General features: G+C 44.0%; 1 protein-coding gene across 2 annotated transcripts in view; it reads right to left on the bottom strand.

The window, feature by feature from the left end:
* Positions 1-2,419, bottom strand: part of AZIN1 (antizyme inhibitor 1) — a 37,776-nt gene extending 35,357 nt beyond the window's left edge. For both annotated transcript variants that reach the window (XM_049853675.1, XM_049853674.1), the window contains exon 1: positions 2,045-2,419. The gene's annotated coding sequence lies outside the window, so the exon portion shown is untranslated. The remainder of the gene's footprint in view (positions 1-2,044) is intronic.
* Between the last annotated feature and the right edge of the window lie 14,355 nt (positions 2,420-16,774).

The following is a 16,774-nucleotide window of genomic DNA, read 5'->3' as shown; positions in this document are numbered from 1 at the left end:
ACTTAAAAAAATTCTTTTTAAAGAATATTAAACAAGTACTGAACTCTAATGATATTGGCATGCTGCAGTTTGAGGGCCTGCGATCTTAAGTCTCCAACTTACTCTGAAATGTATCAGATAAGATGAATTGATGACTAGGTAGCAAGATGAACACATAAGGCATATACAGCAAAATGTTAATTGTAGAATCTAGGTGAGGTATAATTCTTTGAACTATTAATATGTTTGGAAACTTGTATAATAAACGTTGGGAGAAAAAGGCAATGATTCCTTGATTGCTGCATTTCTCATTATCACTTTTTTTTTTGGTATTTTGGTGTTTATTTTTTTTAATTGTGTTTTAAGTGAACGTATACAGTTCAAATTAGTTTCTCATACAAAAATTTATACACACACTGTCATGTGACTCTAGTTGCTCTCCCTGTAATGTGACAACACACTCCTCCTTTCCACCCCGGAATTTCCCATGTCCATTCAATCAGCTCCTGTCCCTTTCTGTCTTCTCATCTTGCCTCTGGACAGGAGCTGCCCATTCAGTCTCATGTATCTACTTGCACTAAGAAGCACAAGTATCATTTTGTGTCTTATAGTCCAGTCTAACCTTTTTGTGAAGAGTAGGCTTCGGGAATTGTTTTAATTCTGGGTTAACAGAGAGTCCGGGGGCCATGTCTTCTGGGGTTCCTCAGTCTCTCAAGACAATTAAATCTGGTCTTTTTACTATAATTTCAGCTCTGCACCACAGTTTTCACCTGCCATCATTATCAGTTCCGATCATTTAGGAGTCTATCTTTCCTACTAAATGTAAACTCCTCAAGGTCTGTCTTTATGATCAGCATCTGCACTCATATTTGTAAAAGCAACGAAAGAATTTCGCTTCTTGGCTATCGGCCGTATTTCTGCCAAGCTGGTCCACATCATACCTTTCCTCACCACACACAATTGTATCTACCCTAAGCGGTCTCAGATTTCCACCCAAGTTGGGGGACTCTACGGTAGAAACACTACAGGACACAGAACAATTTAATGACCCAAGATGCTACCATAAAATTCAGCGAATCTACTGAAACAGCACTGTTTGAAAATGTCCCCAGGTTTCTGCATGAGCGTATACGTTCAGAATACATACTGTATCAGGGTCACCTCCATTAACTGTGGTCAGTCTAGACAGTACTTGGTAAGCCACTCAAGCCTACCGTTCCCCCCTTTTTTGCCCAGAAACCGTGGCGCGGATGCGAAAACCATGCTACGGTGACTAATTCTCAGGCTCCAGGGAGTGACTTCGCTGACTGATGGCCACTCGGCCCAATCAGGAACGCTGCAGGGGGTGGAGCAGCAGCCCCGAGGCTTCCAAAAGGGGCCAAAGGCCTCCAGTCGCTACCTGACACCAGGGCTTCCCCGCCGCCGGGCCCCGAGCGGCGTCAACTTTCCTCCACCAGAGAGGAATCTCACTCCCTGCACCCCCAAGAATCCGACCTCCTCCGGCAGCTGTCACCAGAGGCCGACGCCGGGCCCGCCCTACTCCATTCATAACCGAAGGCCCCGGCGGTTCCTGCGCACCGCGCCGCCCGCCGCTAGGCTCCGGGAGGCCAAGCCGGCTGTGTTGCTCAGGGGCAGGGTTGCGGTCCCAGCCCCGTAGGGCTGCGGGCCGGACCCCCTCCCCGGAAACAGCAATGCACCACGGGAGAGGGGTGGGGACCACACGGCGCCCGGAGGCGACGGCGACCCCCGGCGGCGAGACCCCTGCGCGCGCCCCCCACACGTACACACCCCCTCGCCCCAACCGCGGCGGCTCGGGATTCACCGAGCGTCCGGGGGTCTCCTGAGGACCCCAAGGCGAGGCCCGCCGCCCCAGCTCCGCGTGTCGCCGCCACCGTCACCGCCACCGCCGGAGGCACCGCCACCCGCCACACTCACCGCCGTCCGCCATGTTAGAGGCGGTCGCCGCGGAGCGCTGCGGGGGGACGCCCGTAGGGCGGTGGGGCCCGGCTGGGGGGACCCGGCCGCCCTTGCGCTCCGACCCCGCGCCCCTTGGGTCGATACTCACGTGAGATAACGGCCCAAAGAGTCGGGTAAAGCGTCTTCTCTTTTTCGGCGGAATTTTTAAAGAGGGATGTGGTTACCTTGAGCAGAAATACCCAAGGCGGCCTGGGCCATAGGCTGCGGAACGACGTGGGGGGAAAAGCGCGGCACCGACACCAGCTGTGCAGCAGTGGCGGCGGTGGCCGAAGGAGAGAAATAGAACAGCGCGGGTAAAGGAAAAGCGCGGGCTGGGTGGGGAGAGGTTTCGGCCTCGTCACAGCACAGAGCAGCAGAACGAGAAAGGATGAGAAGAAACCGAGAAGGCGACAACACAGGAAAAAAAGACTAGACTGCGGAGGAGCGAAGGGCCACCGAGTGTGGGAAAGCGGCGCCAGAGACGCCAGTATTTATAGCAAGGGGCGGGGCCAGGTGACGTCACAGCCGGCCGTGCGCCGCGCGAGCGAGAGGAGCCCGGCTGCGGCTAGCAGGGAAGGGAGGGGGCGGAAGAAGAAGAGGGACGGCGGGGAGGGAGCGAGAAGGGGCGGGGCGCGACTCAGCCGCGCTGATGTTGACCGTCTGGCCGCTTCCCTCCCTCCCACCCCCGGCAACTCCAGGGCAGGCGGACGTGGGCGGGTGGGGGCGGGAGGAGGTGGCTGGGCGGGAGCTCTGCGTCGGCCCTCCGCCCTCACCCCTCGGACGCCTGCGCTCAGCTAGCGGCGGTCCCCGCGCATTGTGAGCTGGGACCGGCTCCCGCCTGCTGCGGTGCCGGGGATCGCCCTTTTTTGCCCGGCCCGGGCCAGGGGGACTTCCGCGCTGCCTGGAGTGGATGTAGGGAAGGTCTGTAGGTGCCATCGCCAGAGATTTCCTCATCGAGAGCATTCCGCTTTGTGCAGACTCTCGGTGAAGCTTGGGGACTGCCCTCGGAGGGTGCGGCTCCTGCCCCTGCGGGGTGCTGGCACTCCATTGCAGAAGTGGAGTTTTTAATGGCCAGGAAGGGATCAGCCAGTTTTCGAGTGGTTACAGAAGCTCGTGACCGCGTGACCATGTCCCCAGTGCCCGTACGTTGCAATATGGTGCAAAAGGAATGTTTTGAATTTGTGACTTCTATGTCTTCATTTTAAAATGGTTGATACACTCAGACCCAATCCGTCATTATTAATGGAGAACCAGTGTTGGGAGATTATTGATGTTACAAGCGTACATTGCTTGTCATCCTTCCCTTCCTCCTCCACGTCTGGAGTTTGCAATCATTTTAATTTTGCTACTCCATTACAAACTTTTTACCAACGGGTCTAAGATAACCTGCATAGCTTTTAATTTATTTTTTTACAGATGTCACTGGTGAAGGAGCTCTGGTGCAGTGGTTAAGCGCTAGGCTGCTAACCAAAAGGTCAGAGTTGGAACCCACCAGTCTGCTCCGGGTCAGAAAGATGTGGCAGCCTGCTTCCATTAAGATTTACAGCCTTGGAAACCCTATGGGGCAGTTCTAATCTGTCCTGTAGGGTGGCTGTGAGTTGGAGTCCACTTGAGGACAGTGGGTTTGGTTGTCACTAGTGACCAGAGACCCTGAGTTATCCTGTGCTAGGGCCATGCAACTCAGGCTCACTCAACAGCACAAATGTAATGTGTAGTGAGTGTCACTTCATACTAACACTTTTTGAGAGTAAGACCCTGACTTTGTTCTTTCATTCCTCTCCACCTTCCCTTTACTCTGTGAGCAGCACTGTGGCTGATTAATAAATCATCAAAAGGGAAAAGAAGAGAAGGAGCCTCACGGAGTAGAAAGGCCTGGTATTTCTCCATGCTGCAGTGTAGGCTTGGATTGAAAGTATTCTCTTGAATGAGACAGTATTAGAAATCAGGAGCTGTGAACTCTATTCCTGATTTTGCCTTTTACATATTTTGCTCTGCTACATCTTGGCTTTGTCTTTAATTCCTTAAAAATTCTGTTCAATTCAGAACATTTATAAGCACAACATTTTACTAGACCTCTGGTGGAGGAAGGGAAGCTAAAGATGGATACACTTGAAATCTTACAATCTAGCAGGGGAAATAAGACAACTACACAAAATAGCTAAGTTGTTTACAGATAAGCAGATAAAATGCAAGAACCTGCTGGAAGGAGGAAATGATTGCAACTAAGAAAAAGGCTGCTGGGAAAAGGTTGTTAGAGTTGGCCAACTCATGGGGACCCGTGCACAATAGAAGGAAACACCTGGTCTGATTGGTTGGGGAGCTCTGTTCAGTTGGGGATCTGACTGTTTTGTTCCCCAGGGTTTCACTGGCTGATTTTTGGCAGTAGATTGCTAGGCCTTTGTTCCTAGTCCATCTTAGTCTAGAAGCTCTGCTGAGACCTGTTGAGCATCATAGCAACACATAGCAAGTCTCCACTGACAGATGAGCGGTGGCTGTGCATAAGGCGCATTGGTCTCCCACATGGAAGGGGAGAATTCTACCACTGAACCACACTGCCCTTGGGGAAAAGGTAGAGAGTAATTTTAAGAGCAGATATTGCAGGCAAGAGAAATATGTGAGAGAAGGCACAGAAATAGGAAAGAAATGGGCCTGTTTAGAGAACTGAGCGCCCTTTCTGGCTCCAACATAGGAGGTAGGGTTGCAAATAAGGTTGAAAAGGCTAGTTAGAGTGAGATCAAAAAAGGATTTGAGCTTGAACTTTATTTTGGAACCGTTTAAGCAAGGACATGATTTAACCAAAGACTTTTTAAAAGGTTACTCTAGCATCAATGGATAGGACTGAAAAGAGATACAAAGTTTTGTGGTGCAACAGGTAGGCACTCAGCTACTCACCAAATAGGTTGGTGGTTTGAACCCACCCAGTGACTCCATGGAAGAAGGACATTGCTGTCTGCCTTTGTAAAGATCAAAGCCTAGAAAACCCTATGGGGCAGTTCTGCTTCTGTCACATGGCATCACTATGAGTTGAAATTGACTCAGTGGCACCTAACAACAACAAAGTTTGGGAGAAAGAGTGTCTTAGTTACCTAGTGCTGCTGTAACAAAAAATGCAAATGGCTGCTTTAAAGAACAGAAAGTTATTTTTCTCACAGTTCTGGAGGCTGAAAGTCCAAATCTGGATCTTGGCCATGTCAGTTCCTTCTGTGGCCCTCTCTCCTAATTTCTGGTGTCTGCTGGCAATCCATATTCCTTTGCTTGTAGGTGGGCCCTTTTGTGGTGTCTGTCTTCCCCCTTATCAACAGGAAGAATTCTGGTACCATGAACAGAGGTAGAAACAGACCCAATTTGGAAGGAAAAGATGAGTCTGCTGTGAACGTAAAAAGTTTGAGCTGTTTGTGAAACATCCAAGTAAAGATGGTCCAAAACGAAACCCACTACCGTTGAGTCGATTCCGACTCACAGCAGCCCTACAAGACAGAGTAGTACTGCCCCCATAGGGTTTCCAAGGCTGTAATCTTTACAAAAGCAGACTCCTAGCCACATCTTTCTCCCACAGAGTGGCTTATGGGTTCGAACCACCGACCTTTCAGGTAGCAGCTGAACACTTTAACCACTGCACCACCAGGGCTCCTAAAGATGCTTCAAAGGCCCCTGGAAATGTGTACCTGGAGGCCTGAAGACATTTTTGGGTGTCAGTTGGGGAGATTTTCCTACAGACAGGAACCGTTGAGGTCTATAGGGAAAAGGGATATGAGCACAGGACCTAGAGAAATGCCAGAGAGAAGACGTAGAGATGCCAGCAGAGAAGATAGAGGACAAGTCAGAGAAGTAGAAAGAGAATCACAATAGTGTCAAGCAGTTAAAGGAAGAGAGTGTTCCAAGTGGACTAAGTGTTCGGTTTGTCATATCCCTCAAACAGTCTGAAAAGGGGTTTCAGTTTTTGCAAATGGCAAATCATTGGCAAACTCCAATCTCACGTTAAGAGTTTTGGATTTTTATCCCAAAAGCATTGGGAAAGTCATTCAAAGGTTTTAATTGCGGGTGTGATTTGCATTTTAGAAAAGGGGAGAAAGGACTAATATGTGTGTGGCAGGGAGAACAGTGATCCATGGAGAATGACAAAGACCTGAAAAGAAGTTATCCCTGACCTATAAGTGGACAATTTCAGGAGAGTGGAAGGAACTGGCTGCCAAAATGTGAGGAACAGCTGAAAGTAGGTGAGTGTTGACTACTTTTTGAAGAGAATGATGGTAGACTAGTGCCTAATTCAACATCACTGATATCATGAAACAGTTCAGCAACTTTTGCTATTAAAATTACGTGCCCATGTGATTAATACTTGTCTACTTGAATTTCAAGAACAGTGCTAGATTTAATGAATACAAGAGAACCTTGAAAAGGACTGCGTTGGAATAGACAACATTGTTGTTGTTAAGTGTCATTGAGTTGATTCCAACTCATAGTGACACTATAGGACAGAGTAGAACTGCCTTATAGGGCTTCCAAGGAGCAGGTGTTGAGATTAGAACTGTCGACGTTTTTGGTTAGCCAAGCTCTTAACCATCGCACCATCAGGGCTCCATACGACACGGTGTGTAACTTTAACAGAAAAATAGCTAACTAATAAGAACAGTGTATTTAATTGGGTTTGGGGTTTTGGTGTTTTTTGCTAAGTCAGGTTCCTCATACACAAATACACAGGTAGTGCCAGAGAAAGTATTATCATTAAATAGCCCTGAGATAATATAATACCATTCACACCTAGAGCATCCTGGTTGATGAATTCAAACCCATTTTCTTTTGTGCCAATCAATACAAACGATTGAATGAATTAGATTGTTAACAAAGGCAAGTCACTCAAAAACAATAGGAAAACCTAAAATCATCCTCTTATAATGGCACAGTGGTTAAGAGCTTGGCTGCTAACCAAAAAGTCGGCAGTTTGAATCCACCAGCCACCCCTTGGAAGCTTGATGGGGGAGTCCTACTCTGTCCAGAGGGCTGCTATAAGTCAAAATTGACTCAACGGCAATGGGTTGTTTGTTTGTTTGTTTGTTTATAATAGAAACATCACGTAATCACATATATCAAGTGTGAGAAATGTGAAGATCCAAATAGTAATTAAAAGTCCCAGTCTAATGGGAATGTTTAACTAAAGAGAGCTTAATAGGAAATTTTATTGCTAAGTAAAGTTTCTAGAGTACTTATGCAGAAACACAAAATATGTAAGTTCTGAATAGTTAAACCAGTCACATTTTAAATCTTTTGATAATACTTCAGTTGTACACTGACATTCTTTTTTTTTTTTTTTTGGTGCACTGGCTGTAACCTTCCTAAAAAAGCTGACTTGCTTATCAAGAATCTGGTGCTCTGCTTTTTATGGATTAGTAAAAATGGGTAAGAATGTTTCCAAAATACTTTGCTGAGTACACTCTTGAAATTTTACATCATTCTCGCTCTCAGTTGCACACAGGTGGTGGCTTCTTTTATAAGGATCTGTTGTGAAAGTCCTTTACAGCCGTAAGTCTTTTACCTGGTTTTGTTTTCACCTCAGGCATGACATCATTTAATTTAGAAAGAGACTTTCTATTGTCATCTTTTAGTTTTTTGTCTCATAAAATGTAGGGACCAGGTCAGCACGGCTATGGTATCCCAGATTAGAGGTGCCCTGGAGGCCTTGTATCCCAACACTGGTTTGGTGCAAATCATTTCTATTCCCCACAGGATAATTTGAGCTGTAGAATAATATGCCTGGCAAGCAAAGGGAGCTTGAGCCTGGATTCCAACCCAGATATGTTGTTGTTGTTAGGTGCCGTCGAGTCGGTTCTGACTCATAACGACCCTATGCACAACAGAACAAAACGCTGCCCGGTCCTGAGCCATCCTTACAATCACTGTTATGCTTGAGCTCATTGTTGCAGCCACTGTGTCAATCCACCTTGTTGAGGGTCTTCCTCTTTTCCTCTGACCCTGTACTCTGCCAAGCCTGATGTCCTTCTCCAGGGACTGATCCCTCCTGGCAACATGTCCGAAGTATGTAAGACGCAGCCTCGCCATCCTTGCTTCTAAGGAGCACCCTGGTTGTACTTCTAAGATAGATTTGTTCGTTCTTTTGGCGGTCCATGGTATATTCAATGTTCTTTACCAACACCACAATTCAAAGGCATCAATTCTTCTTCAGTCTTCCTTATTCATTGTCCAGCTTTCACATGCGTATGATGTGATTGAAAATACCAAGGCTTGAGTCAGGCACGCCTTAGTCTTCAAGGTGACATCTTTGCTCTTCAGCACTTTGAAGAGGTCCTTTGCAGCACATTTGCCCAATGCAATGCGTCTTTTGATTTCTTGCCTGCTGCTTCCATGGGTGTTGATAGTGGATCCAAGTAAAATGAAATCCTTGACAGCTTCAGTTTTTTCTCCGTTTATCATGATGTTGCTCATTGGTCCAGTTGTGAGGATTTTTGTTTTCTTTATGTGGAGGTGTAATCCATACTGAAGGCTGTGGTCTTTGATCTTCATTAGTAAGTGTTTCAAGTGCTCTTCACTTTTAGCAAGCAAGGTTGTGTCATCTGCATAACGCAGGCTGTTAATGAGTCTTCCACCAATCCTGATGCCCTGTTCTTCTTCATATAGTCCAGCTTCTCGTATTATTTGCTCAGCATAGAGATTGAATAGGTATGGTGAAAGAATACAACCCTGACACACACCTTTCCTGACTTTAAACCAATCAGTATCCCCTTGTTTTGTCCAAACAACTGCCTCTTGATCTATGTAAAGGTTCCTCATGAGCACAATTAAGTGTTCTGGAATTCCTGTTCTCATTGTTATCCATAATTTGTTATGATCCGCACAGTTGAATGCCTTTGCATAGTCAATAAAACAAAGAAGAAGGATCAGTAGTTGGAAAATATGGCCTTGGTGATAGAAACAATGCTGGAGATCGAATGATAGAAATTTGCAAGACCAATGACTTCTTCATTGCAAATACCTTCTTTCACCTACATAAATGGCGACTATACACATGGACCTCGCCAGATGGAACACACAGAAATCAAATTGACTACATTTGTGGAAAGAGACGATGAAAAAGCTCAATATCATCAGTCAGAGCAAAGCCAGGGGCCGACTGGAACAGACAATCAATTGCTCATATCCAAGTTCATGCTGAAACTGAAGAAAATCAGAGCAAGCCCACAAGAGCCAAAATATGACCTTGAGTACATCCCACCTGAATTTAGAGACCATCTGAAGAATAGATTTGACACATTGAACGCTAGTGACCGAAGACCAGACGAGTTGTCGAATGACATCAAGGACATCATACATGAAGAAAGCAAGAGGTCATTGAAAACACAGGAAAAAAAGAAAAGACCAAGATGGATGTCAGAGGAGACTCTGAAACTTGCTCTCGAATGTCAAGGAGCTAAAGCAAAAGGAAGAATTGGTGAAGTAAAAGAAATGAACAGAAGATTTCAAAGAGCATCTGGAGAAGACAAAGTAAAGTATTATAATGACATGTGCAAAGAGCTGGAGATGGAAAACCAAAAGGGAAGAACACACTCACTGTTTCTCAAGCTGAGAGAACTGAAGAAAAAAATTTAAGCCTCGATTTGCAGTGGTGAAAGATTCTATGGGGAAAATATTAAATGGTGCAGGAAGCATCAACAGAAGATGGAAGGGATACACAGAGTCATTATACCAAGAAAGAATTAGTCGATTTTCAGCCATTTCAAGAGATGGCATATGATCAGGAACCGATGGTACTAAAGGAAGAAGTCCAAGCTGCTCTGAAGGTGTTGGCGAAAAACAAGGCTCCAGGAATTGATGGAATATCAATTGAGATGTTTCAACAAACAGATGCGCTGCTGGAGGTGTTCACCCGTCTATGCCAAGAAATATGGACGACAGCTTCCTGGCCAACTGACTGGAAGAGATCCATATTTATGCCTATTCCCAAGAAAGGTGATCCAACCAAATGTGGTAATTATAGAACAATAACATTAATATCACACGCAAGCAAAATTTTGCTGAAGATCATTCAAGAACGGTTGCAGCACTATATTGACAGGGAACTGCCAGAAATTCAGGCCAGTTTCAGAAGAGGATGTGGAACCAGGGATATCATTGCTGATGTCAGATGGATCCTGGCTGAAAGCAGATAATACCAGAAGGATGTTTACCTGTGTTTTATTGACTATGCAAAGGCATTCGACTGTGTGGATCATAAGAAATTATGGATAACATTGCAGAGGATGGGAATTCCAGAACACTTAATTGTTCTCATGAGGAACCCAGAAAAAAACGTTTTCTATTTTTATTTCAGTGACTGTCTATGTCGTTAGAATGGATGGGCATTTTACCTCTCTTGAATGACTTGAATGGTTTCTGTAATAAACATAAGCAGTGTTGCTGTTAGGTGCCGTCCAGTTGCTTCTGACTCATGGCGACACTGTCTGTGTTCAACAGAATGAAACACTGCCTGGTCCTGTGCCATCCTCAGAATTGTTGCTATGTTTGAGCCCATTGTTGCAGCCAGTGCATCAGTCCATCTTGTTGAGGTTCATCCTCTTTTTCGCTGACCGTCCATTTTACCAAACCTGATGTCCTTCTCCAGGGACTGGCCCCTCCTGACAACATACCCAAACTACGTTTGATGACGTCTCACCATCCTCGCTTCTCAGGAGCATTCTGGTTGTACTACTCCCAAGAGAGATTTGTTCCTTCTTCTGGCAGCCCATGATATATTCAGTATTCCTCACCAACAGCATGATTCAAACGTATCAATTCATCAGTCTTTCTTATTCATTGTCCAGCTTTCACATGCATATGAGACAATTGAAAATACTCTGATGTGGGTGAGGCGCATCTTAGTTCTCCAGGTGACATTTTTACTTTTTAACACTTTAAAGAGGTCTGTTGCAGCAGATTTGCCCAGTGCAATATGTCACTTGATTTCATGACTGCTACTTCTGTGGACGTTGATTGTGGATCCAAGTAAAATGAAATCTTGACAACTTCAATATTTTCTCCATTTATCGTGATGTTTCTTATTGGTCCACTTCTGAGGATTTTTGTTTTCTTTATGTTGAGGTGCAACCATACTGGAGGCTGTGGTCTTTGATCTTCATCGCTAAGTACTTCAAGTCCTTTTCACTTTAGCAAGCAAGGTTGTATCATCTGCATATCATAGATTGTTAATAAGTCTTCTCCAAACATGATGCCCCGTTCTTCATATCCAGCATATCCAGCTGCTTGAATCATTTGCTCAGCATACAAATTGAGTAAGTGTGGTGAAAGGATCCAACCCTGACACACACCTTTCCTGACTTTAAACCACACAGCATCCCCTTGTTCTGTTTGAATGACTGCCTCTTGGGCTATGTACAGGTTCCTCGTGAGCACAATGAAGTGTTCTGGAATTCCCGTTCTTCGTAATGTTATCCATCATTTGTTAGGATCTACACAGTCGAATGCCACCACCACTCATCTGTCTGCTTGTTGTACTGTAGTGGCTTGCGTGTTGCCGTGATGCTGGAAGCTACGCTACTGGTATTTCAAATGCCAGCAGGGTCACCTATGGTAGACAGGTTTCAGCAAAACATCCAGACTAAGACAGGCTAGGAAGAAGGACTTGGCAATCTACTTCTGAAAAAATTGGCCAGTGAAAACCTTGTGAATAGCAGTGGAACAACGTCTGATATAGTGCTGGAAGATGAACCCCTCAGGTTGGAAGGCACTCAAAATACAACTGGGGGAGAGCTGCCTCCTCAAAGTAGAGTCAACTTTGATGACATACGTGGAGTAAAGCTTTCAGGACCTTCATCTGCTGATGCAGCGTGACTCAAAATGAGAAGCAACAGCTTCAAGCATCATAAACAACACACTAACATTTTTTATGACTTCAAGAAACAAATGACTCACTGTTCAGAGGACTACATTAGAAATCTACGTAAGAGGCCAAAGCAATAATCCAGTTTTGCAAATTAAATGTAATTTACGTGACAAGAATAGTGTCCTACGCATCAGTTTGCTGCCTTGCATCTTAATATAATCCTTGGGAAATTAGTTTTTACTCTGCTGCTAGGCATTGGAAACCCTGGTGGCATAGTGGTTAAGTGCTACGGCTGCTAACCGAAGGGTCGGCAGTTTGAATCCACCAGGTGCTCCTTGAAAACTCTATGGGGCAGTTCTACTTCTGTCCTATAGGGTCGCTATGAGTCGGAATCGACTTGACGGCACTGGGTTTAGGTTTTTGGGCTAGGTGTTATCTGATAACAAGGGTATCGTGTCTTGGTCATGCATGACAAGATAGGTTTGTATCTTTCTCTAGATCTGAAAACAGCTGCTTGGCAGGTATACTAAAATTTTTGGTTGAGGGCTTAGAAAATGGAGCTCTGAAATCTAATCTTCCCTAGTTTGAATTGTGGTTTGCTCTTATTCTTTAATTAATCACCCAGCCCATGAGCTAATTTTGCTTCTTAAATGAAGGGCGTGACAGTAACTACTTTCTAAATGGTTGTTAATAACAGTGACTGTAGGCTCCGTTTTATTTAATGAGAAATTTTGAATTAGTCATTTAATTTGAAGTATTGCAAGGTCTCTTGTAAACGTTTCTATCAATCTGAATTTGCTTTATCTAATTTTATTTTTCAGGAGAAAAGTCATGACAATAATGTATTAGTTCTTTATCAAAATAGGAAGAAAACAAATTACCTGCTTTCACAAAAATAATCTTTTTGTGTCTAATCCAAAAAGCTCATTCAACCATCGATGATATGTTATTGTTGTGTGCCATCAAGTTGATTCTGACACATAGCGACAGTATATGACAGAATAGAACAGTCCCATAGGGTTTTCTAGGTTGTAATCTTTATGAGAGCAGATTGTCATGTCTTTTCTCCCTCAGGGCAGCTGGTGGATTCCAACTGCCAAAACTTTTGGTAGCAGTGGAACGCCTAACCATTGCACTACCAGGGCTTCTTATCTATGATATGACAGCAATTAAAAGAGCTTTGTTCCAGCCCTGGCTCTGCTTGGCTAATTCACTTAACTCTGAGCCACCGCTCCCATTTATTTCAGAAAGTGCGTTCCCCATTCCTTTGGGGAACTTCCCCTCGACCCCATACCCTGGAGCCTATTGAGGAGCTGCTATCTTCTTACCTTCTGCCTCCCCAGCCACAGTAACTGGTCTAAGGGCTGATAGCTTTGCACCCCATCTTGGAGACAGGAGCAGCTCCATAATGAATGGCACATGTTTGATTGACTCCATTCTTTCCCTGAGATTTTTCTATTAATAAATGGTTGAGGGAGGGAGGACTTGAAGAGAACAGGGAATCATTTCTGTTGTGGCTCCAAGAAGCAGCCCATGTGAGAAAATGAAGCCAATGCTCTTCCTGATGAGGGGCAGGGCAGCATTCCAGCTGTCTGGTTTTTATTGCTATTTACTTAGACAAACTGAAGAATTTCTTATCTGTTTAAAGTAGTTCCAGCTAGCTTTCTGTCACTTGGAACCAAGCGTTCAGGGCTACACAGGAGAAAGAAATGAAAAGGACTTCATTTAGGTTCAAAAAACTCATTGCACAAAAAGGGGGTGGGGAACTGGGAGGGGGGTACTGATATTCACTGTTTCTCTAAATAGAGCCTAGAGATGTAGTTGACCACAAGCTTACCATGAACTAATAAAGGCATGGAATTGCCACAAAAAAAAAAAACCCAACTTTTAAAATGCATTTTGGCCTGCATTAATAAAACTATGAACCAGAAGGGTGGTAGCAATACGGTTTACTTTTGGTTTGATCAAACCCCAACTGTAGTTTTTCTGGGTGTAGGGAAGTTTTGTTGCTTTACAGGTCTAGATAGCACGTTGCAAATGAGAATGAAACCCAGACAGTTTGTGGGAGGATAACCATAAAGGTGATGAGGTCTAGAAAACAGTGTATATTAGCAATGATTTTAAAAAATGCTACAGATATTACATTGGGGGAAAAAGACTAAGGGAGGGAAAATGACCAAAAGTAAAAACAAGAGTTACCAATTTTTAAACATCAAGTTTAGCCAGGCACTGTGCTAAAGCGCTTTGCATTATTATTTAGTTCTCCAATAAGTTTGTCAGGTAGGTCTTACCATGCCCATTTTATAAGTGAGAAAACAGAAGTACAGAGATTCTGTAACTTGCTCTAGGTCACCCAGCTAAAAAAGAGAGTCCAGATTCAAATACAAAGTGTTCAATGCCAAAGGTCAAGCTCTAGCCACTCAGTATCATTGCCTCTTGGGACAACTTTCATCTCTTAGCTATATAAAGCTCTGACAGGTAGACAAGAGAAACCACAATGTTAGCCCAGACAACAGAAACAGCGGTTCCCTCGGCCACTCATGCTGTCTCGCCCTCCCTCCGAGCTTCCGAGAAGTTTGGTTTGTGCCTTTTTATGGCACTTTTAATCTCTTGTTTTATGTTAAGATATCAAGCTCCTTTAGGGCAAGGATTTTGATTGTTGTTGTTTTTGGTTTAATCTCACAGAACACTTAGCACAGTGCCTCACTCACAGAACTCTAATCGCTTGCTGACAGTGGAGTAACTGGCAATGCCATGGGATGTCTTTTGGAGCAGAAAGCCATTTTGTCACTGGGTTTGTTCAGAGATACGGGGAGTTTCTACATGGGTGAGAAGGGGTTTAACCACAGGGATCCCTTAGGTACTTTCTTTCCTAAACCACAATGTAGAAGTGAAATATATCCATTGATCTTATTATATATGTATTTAAAATATATATAACTCAGCATTATTTTAACATAAAACGTTGTTGTTGTTAGTTGCCATGGGGCCTATTTTCGACTCATAGAGACCCCATGTGACAGAGTAGAACTGTACATAGGGTTTTCTAGGCTGAGTCTTTACAGGAGCAAATTGCCAGGTCTTTCTCCCGTGGAGTGGCTATGTGGGTTCGAACTACCAACCTTCTGGCTAGCAGCTGAGCACTTAACCTAAATATGATTACATGTTAATATATAAAGAAGTTATATTTCTTTGCTTATTCATCCTGAAATTAAGATGCTTTTTAATCTGTGCTTGGCCATCTTATTGGCATACCTCCCACCCTTACCAGAAAATCAGTAGCCTACAAAAAAAAAGCCTTGTTTAACTTTAGAGGAATGACTAGTTTTTTGGATTTTTTTAGTATTTTCAATTTTAGTCATGAAAGTGGAAATGAACTGCCAAACAAATACTGGGGTATTTCAAGTTTACTTGTGTTCCTAATTATTAAGAAAAGAGTTTGCTATTCAAAGAAAGTGAATGAATAGAAAACGAGGGACACTATAACATCAAGAATGCTAAAAAAAAAAAAAAAAGACAGTGTCAGTCATTGTTCTTTGTACACAAAAACAATGGTGCTTAACAGTATATTGGTTCCTAAATTAAATTTCCAGCTGCCAGCAGCAGCCTTTGAGTGGGAGGTGATTTAATGTGAGATGGTCTGTGTTGAGACATGCCTCCTGCTTCCCAGGCACCATAATCTGCTGGCAGCAGAGTATGACTGTTTTGTACTAGGAGCTGACATTTCGTTGCTAACAATGAAGCAAAGGAGCCCTGGTGGTACAGTGGTTAAGAGCTACGGTGAGCTACAGCCGCTAAGCAAAAAGTTGGCAGTTTAAATCTACCAGCTGCTCTGTGGAAACTCTATGGGGCAGTTCTACTCTGTCCTATAGGGTTGCTTTGAGTCAGAATTGACGGCAATGGGTTTGGTTCTTTTTTTTTTTAGTGAAGCGAAAAGGAGCCCTCGGCTGCTAACTGAAGAGTTGGCAGTTCAAACCCACCTAATGTAGTGGCCCCATGGGAAAAAGATCAGGCAATTTGCTCCTACAAAGATGACAACCTAGAAAATCCAGTGGGGCAGTTCTACTCTGTTACATGGGGTCGCAATGAGTTGAAAGCAACTCAATGGCCCACAACAATAGTAGAGCAAAACTGAGCTAAACTTTTGGTCAGATAAACAAAATCAATATTCTTTCAAATACTACGAGCTGGCATTGCTTAGAACGTCACATCATTCCTCGCTCCTGTACTCTGGTTGCCTAGATCTTAGGGAGTCTGGTTAGATGGGATCAAAGGCCAAGTGATCAGACAGCCTCAGAGAGTAGGACAGATTTGCCTGGGGGAATATAGGGTGACATATTCTATAGTGATGGCCCTAGGCATGAAAAGATTTTGGAAAACCTACCTAATTTGTGTCATTTTTGTCACTTTGGGAAACTTTCAAACCTGCTTATTTGAACTGCAGTCATACTCTTAATCCTAAGCATTGAGAGCACTAAATCCTTAGGCGAAGAAGGCAAGGTGTGGGGCAACCACGTATGTGGGCCTACAAAGCTGACGTAATTGGTAAGATCAACAACAAAAAATAAAACTAGAGACTTTATAGTAATAAAGTAATCGTCTTGAATATGGGAGAATAGCCTTTAGACTTTCTTAAGTGCGTTGTAGTTAAATTTCTGAGCTGTTTCATAAAAATATTTGATTGATCTGTATGTTCATAATAGGAAACCCTGGTGGCATAGTGGTTAAGAGCTACGGCTGCTAACCAAAGGTCGATAGTTTGAATCCACCAGGTGCTCCTTGGAAACCCTATTGGCAGTTCTATTCTGTCCTATAGGTTTGCTATAAAATAAAAATATTTTTAGAAAGAGTGAAATTTAAAAACAAAAAAGCCAAACCTTTTGCTGTCAAGTCAATTCCTACTCATAGCAACCCTATAAGAGAGATTAGAACTGCCCCACAGGGTTAGAACTGCTGACCTTTTTGTTAGCAGCCATAGTTCTTAACCACTGTACTACCAGGGTTCCA

Source organism: Elephas maximus, chromosome 15, assembly GCF_024166365.1.
Source record: "Elephas maximus indicus isolate mEleMax1 chromosome 15, mEleMax1 primary haplotype, whole genome shotgun sequence".
Taxonomy (NCBI): Eukaryota; Metazoa; Chordata; class Mammalia; order Proboscidea; family Elephantidae; genus Elephas; species Elephas maximus.
Note: the sequence above shows the minus strand (reverse complement) of the source record. Positions and strands in the feature narration are given on the sequence as shown.